This window comes from Mus caroli, chromosome 9, assembly GCF_900094665.2.
Source record: "Mus caroli chromosome 9, CAROLI_EIJ_v1.1, whole genome shotgun sequence".
Classification (NCBI taxonomy): domain Eukaryota; kingdom Metazoa; phylum Chordata; class Mammalia; order Rodentia; family Muridae; genus Mus; species Mus caroli.
Window position 1 is genome coordinate 84252675 of NC_034578.1, and position 10081 is coordinate 84262755.

Here is a 10081-nt window from a genome sequence, read left to right on the forward strand (position 1 = left end):
GAATGGATCAATTCACATTCTTCTACATGATAACCACCAGTTGTACCAGCACCATTTGTTGAAAATGCTGTCTTTTTTCCACTGGATGGTTTTAGCTCCCTTGTCAAAGATCAAGTGACCATAGGCAAACAGTTCTTTAATGATGATGAAATTCCCTAAGCAAACCTTCATGAGGTCTTCCCTGTCTCCANTGACAACGCTTGGAGCCCTGGTGTGGAAGCTGTCCACCGGACTTCTAATAGAGTTGTTGGTTCATGGCTTTGCTACAGATTCATCTTGTGGCCATCATTCTAACTACAGAGAGTTGCATGATCATGATCTTACAGTGTAAAACTCTGACAGATGGGGTGTTTTATAAAATCAAGTCTGTTCGAAGCTTTTTGTTTTCCACCAAGTCTTCCACAGGTTTGTGGGATCCTGGGATGTTTTTAAGGTTCGTGTTATATTAGGCAATAATGGAAAGCCAAATATAATCAAAATAATTGGGATATATTTCATTTGCTTACATGGAGTAAAGGAAGACTTTTTAACTCACAAAAATAAAATCTATCACAATTCTCCTTCTACTGTGAGCTGTCCAGAATCCGAATATGAAGCTCCTCATGAGNAAAAACTAAGTTAAATGGACTTTGAGGTTTTGCTTGCCTGAGCTTGACCCTGCTCAACTTGGAAGACCTCTAACTTGTTGGCACTTTAAAACATTTTTCAACAACTGTTTTATGTTTCTGAGAAATAGCTGTGCAGTTCCATAAAACTGCACCTGGAAATATTGGTGCATTTTGGATAATAGCTTNCATATTTCAAAATTAGGTCTGATAACTTACTCTGGAGAGGAATGAGAAAAACAGAAGCAATGCCAGAAGAAATACTATAAAGTGCAGCATGGGTTGATATATATGAAACTATGCACAGGTAATGAGTGGCCCCATCCCATGTCGGGGGTGGGTATTTTTGGAAACAAATACTATCCTATTATTAAGTTTTATGAAATGTTATATATACAGAAACAGCAAAATTAGATATCAGGGTTGACTTTTTAATGTGACTTGGTAGAAGTTATCCTTGGAGAGATGTGGAACTAAAACACATTGCAATAATCTTGGTAGGTACCCAGGCTCAGAAAATAAAATAATAAACAGTAATGGAAGGCTTTAGAACAGACATGTTCTGGGTGCAAGGGAAGGATACCTTCTTGTGACTACAGATGGTTGGCCATTCTTCTGGCTACAGGCATTCAAATTCTACTAACTGTTATGGATACAGAGAAAACTATGTGGAAAATATGGAACCACTGTGGCCAGTTCTATTATGAGACCTCAAGAGTATGTAGAGTTCCTCATTCATGGCTCTATCCACAGTGCTGAGGACACAAGCAACAACCAGAGGATTGTGTTTGATTTGTAATGAGCAATCTGTCAAGTTTGCTTTCACAGAGATCTTGGCAGATGTGCATAATTAGCTCTGTCTATGGATAAGAAACTGAAGGAAACAACAGTACTAAATAGCAACAGTTGAGATTCAATTTGAGACCCACTTCCATGAGCAGGCAGAGTACTGTGTAGGCCACAGGTATGTGTAGTTGACTGGGTGGGCTTATTTGTATATCACAAGGCATGTTATATGGAGGATTTTGTCAGGAACAAGCTCTAAGAAGGTAACTCAGCAAATGCCTTTGTCCCAACTGAACATAAATGTTATTGCTATTCTATAGTGTCTATGCTCCATCAGCTCTGGGATAGAACTTGGTTTAAACTGTTTTTTGTTTTTTTAAGTCTTCTATATGTATTGATATTCTAGACTCCTGACTTAAAATTTCTTAGTAACTGAAAAATTTAGGTTGTGTTTTAGTTATTTGTTTTTTGTCTTCTTTTTCTCCTTTGGTTTGATGTATTAGATGACATCTCAAAGTGAGAAGAAAATGAAATGTTGGAAGACACAAAACATTATAATTAAACAGATTACCCAGTTTTGCCTACAATGAAACAGACTTGATAACAAGAAACAGCTTGCCCAAGACTAGCAATTTGATTAAACAGAAAGAATGAGAATCCCAGTAAGGACATTTCAAAAGTTGGTAATATTTCCAAGTCCTTTCCTCACACCCCTAAGAAGTAAGAAACAATCTGTTTAAGGGATGCTAAAGTTATTTGGCACTAATGTGTGCTTGACTCCTTTCTTCTCTGGTGAAGATATCTATCTCGATTTATTTATAATTTTATGCATCAAACATGGGAAAAATAAACCAAGCTGTGGAAACAAGTATAAAGGAGTAAGCTAACTATCAGCTGCTGTGCACAGATGTTTGAGGTTGAGTCTCTTAGGTCAGCCATGCTGTTGTACTTGGCTGCCTTTAACTGTACTCACACCCCCGATGGTAGCAGCATCTTACAGGTTTGCATGGCTTGACGAATCAAACAAGAACTGACCCAAGATAGCTTCTGATCAGATTAGTCTATGGCTGACCATAATACCATGGTAGAGTCTTCTGTCTGGACATATGGCACACACAGTACTAGGGAGTCTGATAAAGTGATTCTGTAATCTGTCCTGAAGCGTTGTGTCATCCCGGTGGATTCTTGGCAGANTAAGTGCCCTTATAGTATGANAGGCAGGAGTGGACTCCAGAAGACTCACGTTCTCAGACATCACCACCCCCTGTTCTGTAACGCAGCCAGTAGCTCAGTACTGTTGAAAACCCTTCTGCCTCTATGATTGCACATCTGTGGCCACGGTGTATGCTGGGAATTCCACCTGGAAGGGACTGAAGGTTAGGTTTTTGTCTGGGCACAGGACTGTGAAGGTGAGTACTGTTCCTTGCTGGGTGGTCTGGAGCAGACATTGTTCTAGTTCAAAGGACAAATTGGAGAAATTCCTCCACAGTTCTTTAAACAATCTAATATGCTCTGGAAGAAATCATCCATAAAGACCTGGTACACAACAGCAAAACAGAATATTTAAATGTAACACTTCATCATTTATAGACTGCTGACTATTTATACGGTAATATCCTAAACTATTGAGACCGAAACACAAATGTGATACTGTCTTCAAAAACCTCAGTCCAACAGGAAGACAGCTATGTTAATGGACATTCATACAAGAAGGTAACCTACTAGTGCAAACTACTAACCTGCAGAAGATGTTCGGGGAACACTAAGCAAGCATCGCTGAATCAGCCTGGTATGTACATAGAGCGTCAAGAAGGCTCCATGGAAAAGTGACCCTTGAATCTTTAAATAGAAACTGTAACGCATCTGGGAGACACACGGAGGAAAACAGGCATGAGGAAGAACATGAGGAGTATCAAGCAGTGATNTATCATTTTTGAGGATAGCATGGAATTTTGTCATTGCAAGACCATAATCCTGAGAACTATGCCATNTCTAGAAAGTCGTTTCCTGTCCAAAATCAAAAGCTANATTGTTCTTCCTCAAGAGCTATTTAAAAATAGTTCTATTAAGTATGATTTCAAGTACCTATAATTTAATAATAAATCATGACACAAATAATGAAACTTGAGATTTCAATAATCATGACAAAAATGTAAGTACTCTAATTCCAGATAAAGAAACTTATGGCTTGGAAACACCTGGCTCCGACAGGGAGAAGACAGAAGAATGAAATGAAATGTATCTGGCATTACTACCCCTGCATCTTTTCAATCGTGACCATAGTATCATCCATTCCTTCTGGTTTGTGATGTTGTTTTTGACTTCCTGTCTAACACTGTGAGAAAAAGTCATCGTTACAGGTTTCCGTTTAGGTTTTCTGCTATGCTAATTCTCACTCCACAGCCCCAGGCCCTAATATGGACACAGTTCCCACATAATTCCAGTTATAAACTCTTGAACATAGGAAGTGACGAGTTAGTCTGTAGGCATTTGACCTAGTCTTTATCAAGGACTTGATTACTCAGTGTCTAGAAGCACCTCCTACCCCGCTTTCCCAGGAGGGATAGTGATGACACTCTTGTCTTCTGGTAATCAGTGTCAGCTCAGGACCCATGTCTTATGGTCCTCATATTCATCAGAAGCCATGTCTGGCAGTCCTGAATATTCTTGTCCCTAGTATAGCCTGTGATCCACATATATGACCCGGTTTCTACTGGATAAAAACTGGGGAACTCATTGTATGTACTAGCTGGAGTGTTACTACTTCTATGGATCTTGTGAATGNATGGGTCAAGGAGGCTTGAACCTGAAAACTGGTTCAACTCCCCAAACAAACAAGTTATCAATCTTAATTGGTGAGGCTGATCTCATCCTCTTGTTCTGTCAGCATTGCCTTTTCTCTGATTGTCAAGTTCAGCAGCAGCCCATTGACTACTGCCAGGTCTATTTTTTCCCCATTGAGAAAGCAATGTTCTCTTTTTTAAATTTTTTTTTACTTAATTTTTTATATAATACTTTTATCATATTCTGCCTCCCAATCTCCTCCCAGTAACTCTCTACCCCCCTGCCTAACCACCTTCATATTCTTCCCCTCTTTTGTAAACAACATCAAAAAAAAAAAAAAAACAAATAAAGGATACACTAAGAAGTCACAAAACACCAAAACAGAACAAAATGAAACAAAAAGCCCTCCAAAACCCCCTATGTATCTGTTCCTGTATCTGTATTACCCTTTTGGCACATGTCTTGCCCAGAAGTGTGGTAGACACAGGCAGTGAAACTTCATTGGAGAAATCTGGCTTCCCCTTTCCCAACAAGCATGGACTGCTCATAGTTTCTAGGTTGGGATGGGACTTTGTGTCCACCTCTCCTCCTCAGTGTTGAGACGTTGTNTGCTTTGAACCTGTACAAGTTCTGTGCCTACTGTNACAGTCTCTGTCAGTTCATATGGGCACCACTGCTGTTGTGCCTAGAAAACATTGTGTCCTTGGAGTCACCCATTACCTTTAGCTCTGGTAATCTTTCCACCTCCTCTTTCACATTGATTCCCCAGCCAAGGGTTTGGTAAAGGCATCTTATTTAGAANTGAAATGATTCAAAGTATTTAACTCTCTGCACATTNTTCCCTTGTGGATCTCTGTGTTATCACGCATGACTGAAGAAACTTCNTTGATGAGGATTGAGTGGTGCATTGATTTATGGGCACAGCAATGTCATTAGGAGNNATTTTATTACTGTGTTTATTTAACAGGATAATAGTACTGGTTTTTGACCTAGAGCCTGTGACCTATCTATTCTCAGGTTCTCGGCCACTTTATTAGTGCCAGGTATTGATTCCACCTCATGGACTGAGCCTTAAGTACAAGCAAAATGTGGTTGGCTATTCCCATATTGTGCCACTATACCTGTGTATTTTGCAGACAGGTCACTATTGTATATCACAGAGTTTGTATCTGGGTGATATTTATATGCTTTTCTTCCCTAGTGGCATTCAGAATGCCTTCCAGATTCAAGAAGGAGCACTAACTAGTCAATAGAGATGAAGCTTCTAGTTGGGTACTAAGTTGATTTCTCAATGTTTGATGACATAAATATACTTATTTATGAACACCCTGGCAAGGACCCCCAAGGGATACCGAAACTATGACAGCAGCTCTTGGAAGCTTGAGCAAAACATAAGAGAGCCCCAAGAAGAGCTCATCCACAGGGTTTTATTAGTATCAGACTGTGGAGAGTAACCAGTGACCTTGACAATAGCCTGGGATTTTGAGGTGGGGAGGTCTATGGGACCCTTCAGCTGTCTTTACAATATCATGTAAGTGAAGGCCCTTTGAGGCCCTTGTATCATTGCAACTTGTTAAAGCAGTTGCAGAATCCTGGCATCTGACACTTAAGTGCAGCCACCTAATCCTCNTTACTTTNAAATTCAGTCTTCTATGAGTATGAGTAACTGGCTTAGTGATTGCTTTGACTACAGTCAACTTTAGCATTCAGAGAAGAACCACTATGAAATTCTTCGTGTGGCTCATGTCCCTCTCACAAATATGTTCCTAATGACCTCGGATGCTTCTCTGTTCTCCAGGATACCTACAGAGAACACTCTCTTGGCCTCACAATGTTTTCATCTGAGTATCTCANGGCCTCACTTCTCTTGACCAGTAGCCAGGGCAACCCACAGAATTTGTGCTCTTCTTNGGGTTCTCTAAAGTTTTACTCAAGCTTCCAAGAGCTGCTGTCATAGTTTCGGTATCCCTTGGGGATCCTTGCCAGGGTGTTCAATATAGTACAAAGAGAAATAATCCATAAGCCAAAAAATTATATACTTGCTTATTTAATCTTATATTCTAGTTTCTTTGATCAAATATCTTTTATCAGTTTGGGTTCAGTCAGGAAATAGAAACGACTGTGTAATAAAGGAGAAGGTTTTAATATAAAGGATTATTAAACTCTGATGGAGAATTAACTATAAAAATGTAAAATAGATTCAAAAGTGGAACTTTTGGGCTGAGAAAATTCCAAAGAAGAAACATCTTGGAAGAGAGGTTTTCTGCCCATAGCTAGAGTCCAAACCTCACTGAAGTCAGTGTGGTTGAAATTGGACAGCTGAGATATTGTTCCACTATACTCAGACATTAGGATACAGTGCTTTTGGATGCAGGTTAGCTGAGGCTGAGGGTAAGGGGGTTGGCAAAGGATTTGGGTACTACAGATAGTACAAATCTGGATGCATACTCAAGTTGACAAGAGGAAGACTTCAATGAGATAGTGACAAAATCATTCAAAGAGGCTTGCTCATATACTCTTCTACATAGGGGAGGGTGCCCATGTAACCCCCAAACAACCTCTTAGCTCTTTCTAGTAAGATGGAGTTATGCCTACAGGGGAAAAAGTCCTTTTGCACCTTTCTTCACAATGAAGCAGCTCTGACTGTCCCAGAAAACTGTAGAACAAAGATCTTCAAGAGCCTCCATTCAGGTACCCTATCTCATATTTCATTTCACAATCTCAGTTTTTTTATTTTTATTTTTTACAGCTAGCATTATAAATTATTTTCCTTGGGTGAATATCTCTGTCAGACACAGGTCATAGATGGATGAGGATGCTGAGAGCCTGGAGGGATAGATATTAGCTGTTTGGTGGAATGCAGATGAAGGGAGAGCATGGTAGGAAAGAGCCTTAAGCTTGGTGCTGTCACAGGACTGACACTGCCCTGACTTAAGCAGAGTTGGAGCTGGCTCAGGGATGGCTGCTGAAGTTGGAGGCGGTTGAATCAGAGAAGGTGGACATGAAGGCCTGGTAGTGTATCAGGGCAGGTGTTGCCAACTGAGTTAGGACTTTTAAATGTTACAGTGAAAATCAAAGCTAGCAATGCAGTATAGGGAAAGTGGTGTAAATGTTAGTTTGACATCAGATATACTCAGGTCCTAATCTTTGTTTCTTATCAATAAAATTGAAATGAGACTATTTATGAACTCAGAGAAAAGTCTGATAAGAATCAAGTATGACACTGCCCATTAAGCTCTTTGCACAAAACACAGTACAGTTGTCCTTAAACAGATTTCCTATCTTTAAAAACAATTGTTGGATAGGGGATAGAGCCTAGTTTGTGGAATAATCACATAGCATACATAAAGCCTTGGGTTTATTCCACAGATCTACGTAAAAGGGAGGGAGCATGGTGATGAATGCCTATAATNCCAGCACTCAGGCAGTCCAGGCAGGACGATCAAGTGTTCAGGGTCATCCAGAGCTGGCGCGGGGGGGTGGGGGGTGGCGATCCTGGATGACAGGAGAGCCTGTCTAAAGATAAACAACAAACAAACAAACAAACAAACAAACAAACAAACAAACAAACCAGAATTGTTTCACAACTACAAAGAACAAAGAAATGAGGGAGGAGAAATAAGAAAGTTGAATACAATGTTTGAATAGTTCATTGTTCACGTTTGTTGCTAGTAGGTTTGTTTGAGAAGATAGCTACCTGCTTTTGGTCCAACAGACAATTTCTAGGGCTATCCCAGTGCATACCTGGATTAAAATCTCTACNCCAGTAGAGCTTACATTCTACTGGGATAAGGATGTTCATGTCTTCATTTCTGCAGAAACCTTCTCTGTGAGCATCCAGGGGGAAGCTGCAAAGATCAATTCAGCTGGAGCAAAGAGGCTGTGGATGGGTTTCTAGAAAGGTATGGAAGTGAAAAGAGTTCTCTTCNGTCCTCACTGGCTGGTTTATCAGAATCTTCATTCTTTGCAGTGAATAGAAAAGTGATTAGAAGCACAAGCTCTGGCCAGATGGATATTTTGGTTACACTCATTAAAAGGTATTGCATGTCCTGGGTCGACCATCATTTACTCTTTTAGATCTATGCACACACCACACATGCACACATTCTTTTCTATCCTGCTAGGTATGGAACTTGCCTGCTAGGGACTGAACCACCACGTTCCCTTACTCCATGTACTTTTTATTTTTAAAGCTTGGTTCTGCCAGGCAAAGATGCTTCAGGAGATCCAAGAGCAGGAGGAGAGAGGTCAGGCAATTTAACCTCCCAAGAACCTGTCGGCCAAGCTATGGTTTGGCCATAGCTGTGTCTTTGAGTGCAAGGTTTCAGTTGGGATTGGTCCTACGTAAAACAATAAAAGCCTCCTGATAATGTTAACCCTTCACCACTAAGCTAGATTCTCTTAATCTTACTCATAACTGTAAACTGCCTCTTCATTAACCTCTATTCGTTTAAAGTTCTTATCTCTTTCCCACTTGACACAATCATCTTTCAACTTTAAATCTGCTCGCTCTCTCTCTCTCTCTCTCTCTCTCTCTCTCTCTCTCTCTCTCTCATAAAACAGGGACAGTAACCTCACCTGCGTCAGAATTCTTGTGATGACCAGGTGGCAAAATAAGGAAAATTATTAGCACAGTGACTGGCACACAGCGCTTACTCAATGACTGTTAGCTATCATTCTCATTCCTGTTATTATGATTAGTCTCTATTGAGGACCAAGCCACTGGGACAGAAAAAGAGAATGCCAAGAAATGGGATTTTGACTAGAACCTCCCCTAAAATTGAGATCNGGGGCAACATTTAAGTACAACCAAAGGCTGAGTCCCGCAAGACTTATTTATTAACATATGGTAAAAACCACCTTTGCCAATATTCCTGTGGTTGATAACAGCAAAGTGTAGTCATTACTATTGAGTATATTCATAAACCAAAGATTAGGGCTCTTCCTATTTATGCATCCCTTGATACAAATTAGATTAATTTGGAGAAGGAAAGCCCAATCAGCAGCATGAGGAAGAAGAAATACTCTCTAAGCATAAAAAAAGGCATTATACTACAACCTGAAGAAGGGCAAAGCTACTTCATCCTTAGTGGTTTGTAATTCTTGAATGTATAATAGATGGCAGCANACAGAGAGCAATACATCAAGATAAACGATGCAGCAATTGGACCACATTATCTGTGTAATCGCGTTCATGTGGCTTGGAGGCTTTAGTTTATGTGGTCATGCTGGAGATAATAGTTCTAATGAGGCTGGATTGCAGATTTTATCTCCATAGAAGCCCATAGCACAGAGAAATCTCCTGCTCCGTTATCTGTAAGTCTGTCCATAACCTCACATTCCATTTTCCACATAATTATGGTCATGAGAAGAATAGAGAGAAAGCAGAAGTACAGTATGCCCATGAATACCAAATACATGTTTCATTTTGGCATGTGTCTGCATGCATACACATGTGTGCATGTGTGAATGTTCACATGTGTAGGGGTGCACATGTGCCTAAGAGTGTTTATATGTGGCATACATGTGGGAGTCAGAGAAGAGAACATCCTGGTACTTAGGCACTTTGCATCTGTTGCTTGAGACAGAGTCGCCTACTCATCTGGATCTTCCCCATGTGGGGCCAGGCTAGCTGCCAGGTGTCTGCTTGTCTCTGGCACCCACCCCCACATGGTTGGGATTACAGGCATGTGCAACTGTGCCCAGCTTTATGGATGGTTTCTAGGGATCCAAATTTCAGTTTTTGTGCTCGCACGACCCTCACTTTACTCTGCATTTCCAAAGCGCTCTAAGTGCACGTGTTGCTGTGAGGGGATAAACAGTATTATTTTGCTGTATAAATGGGAAAAATAATGTTTGTGTGAGCAGACTAAGCCATCTCCTCGTGGAAAGCATCAGTTCTTCTA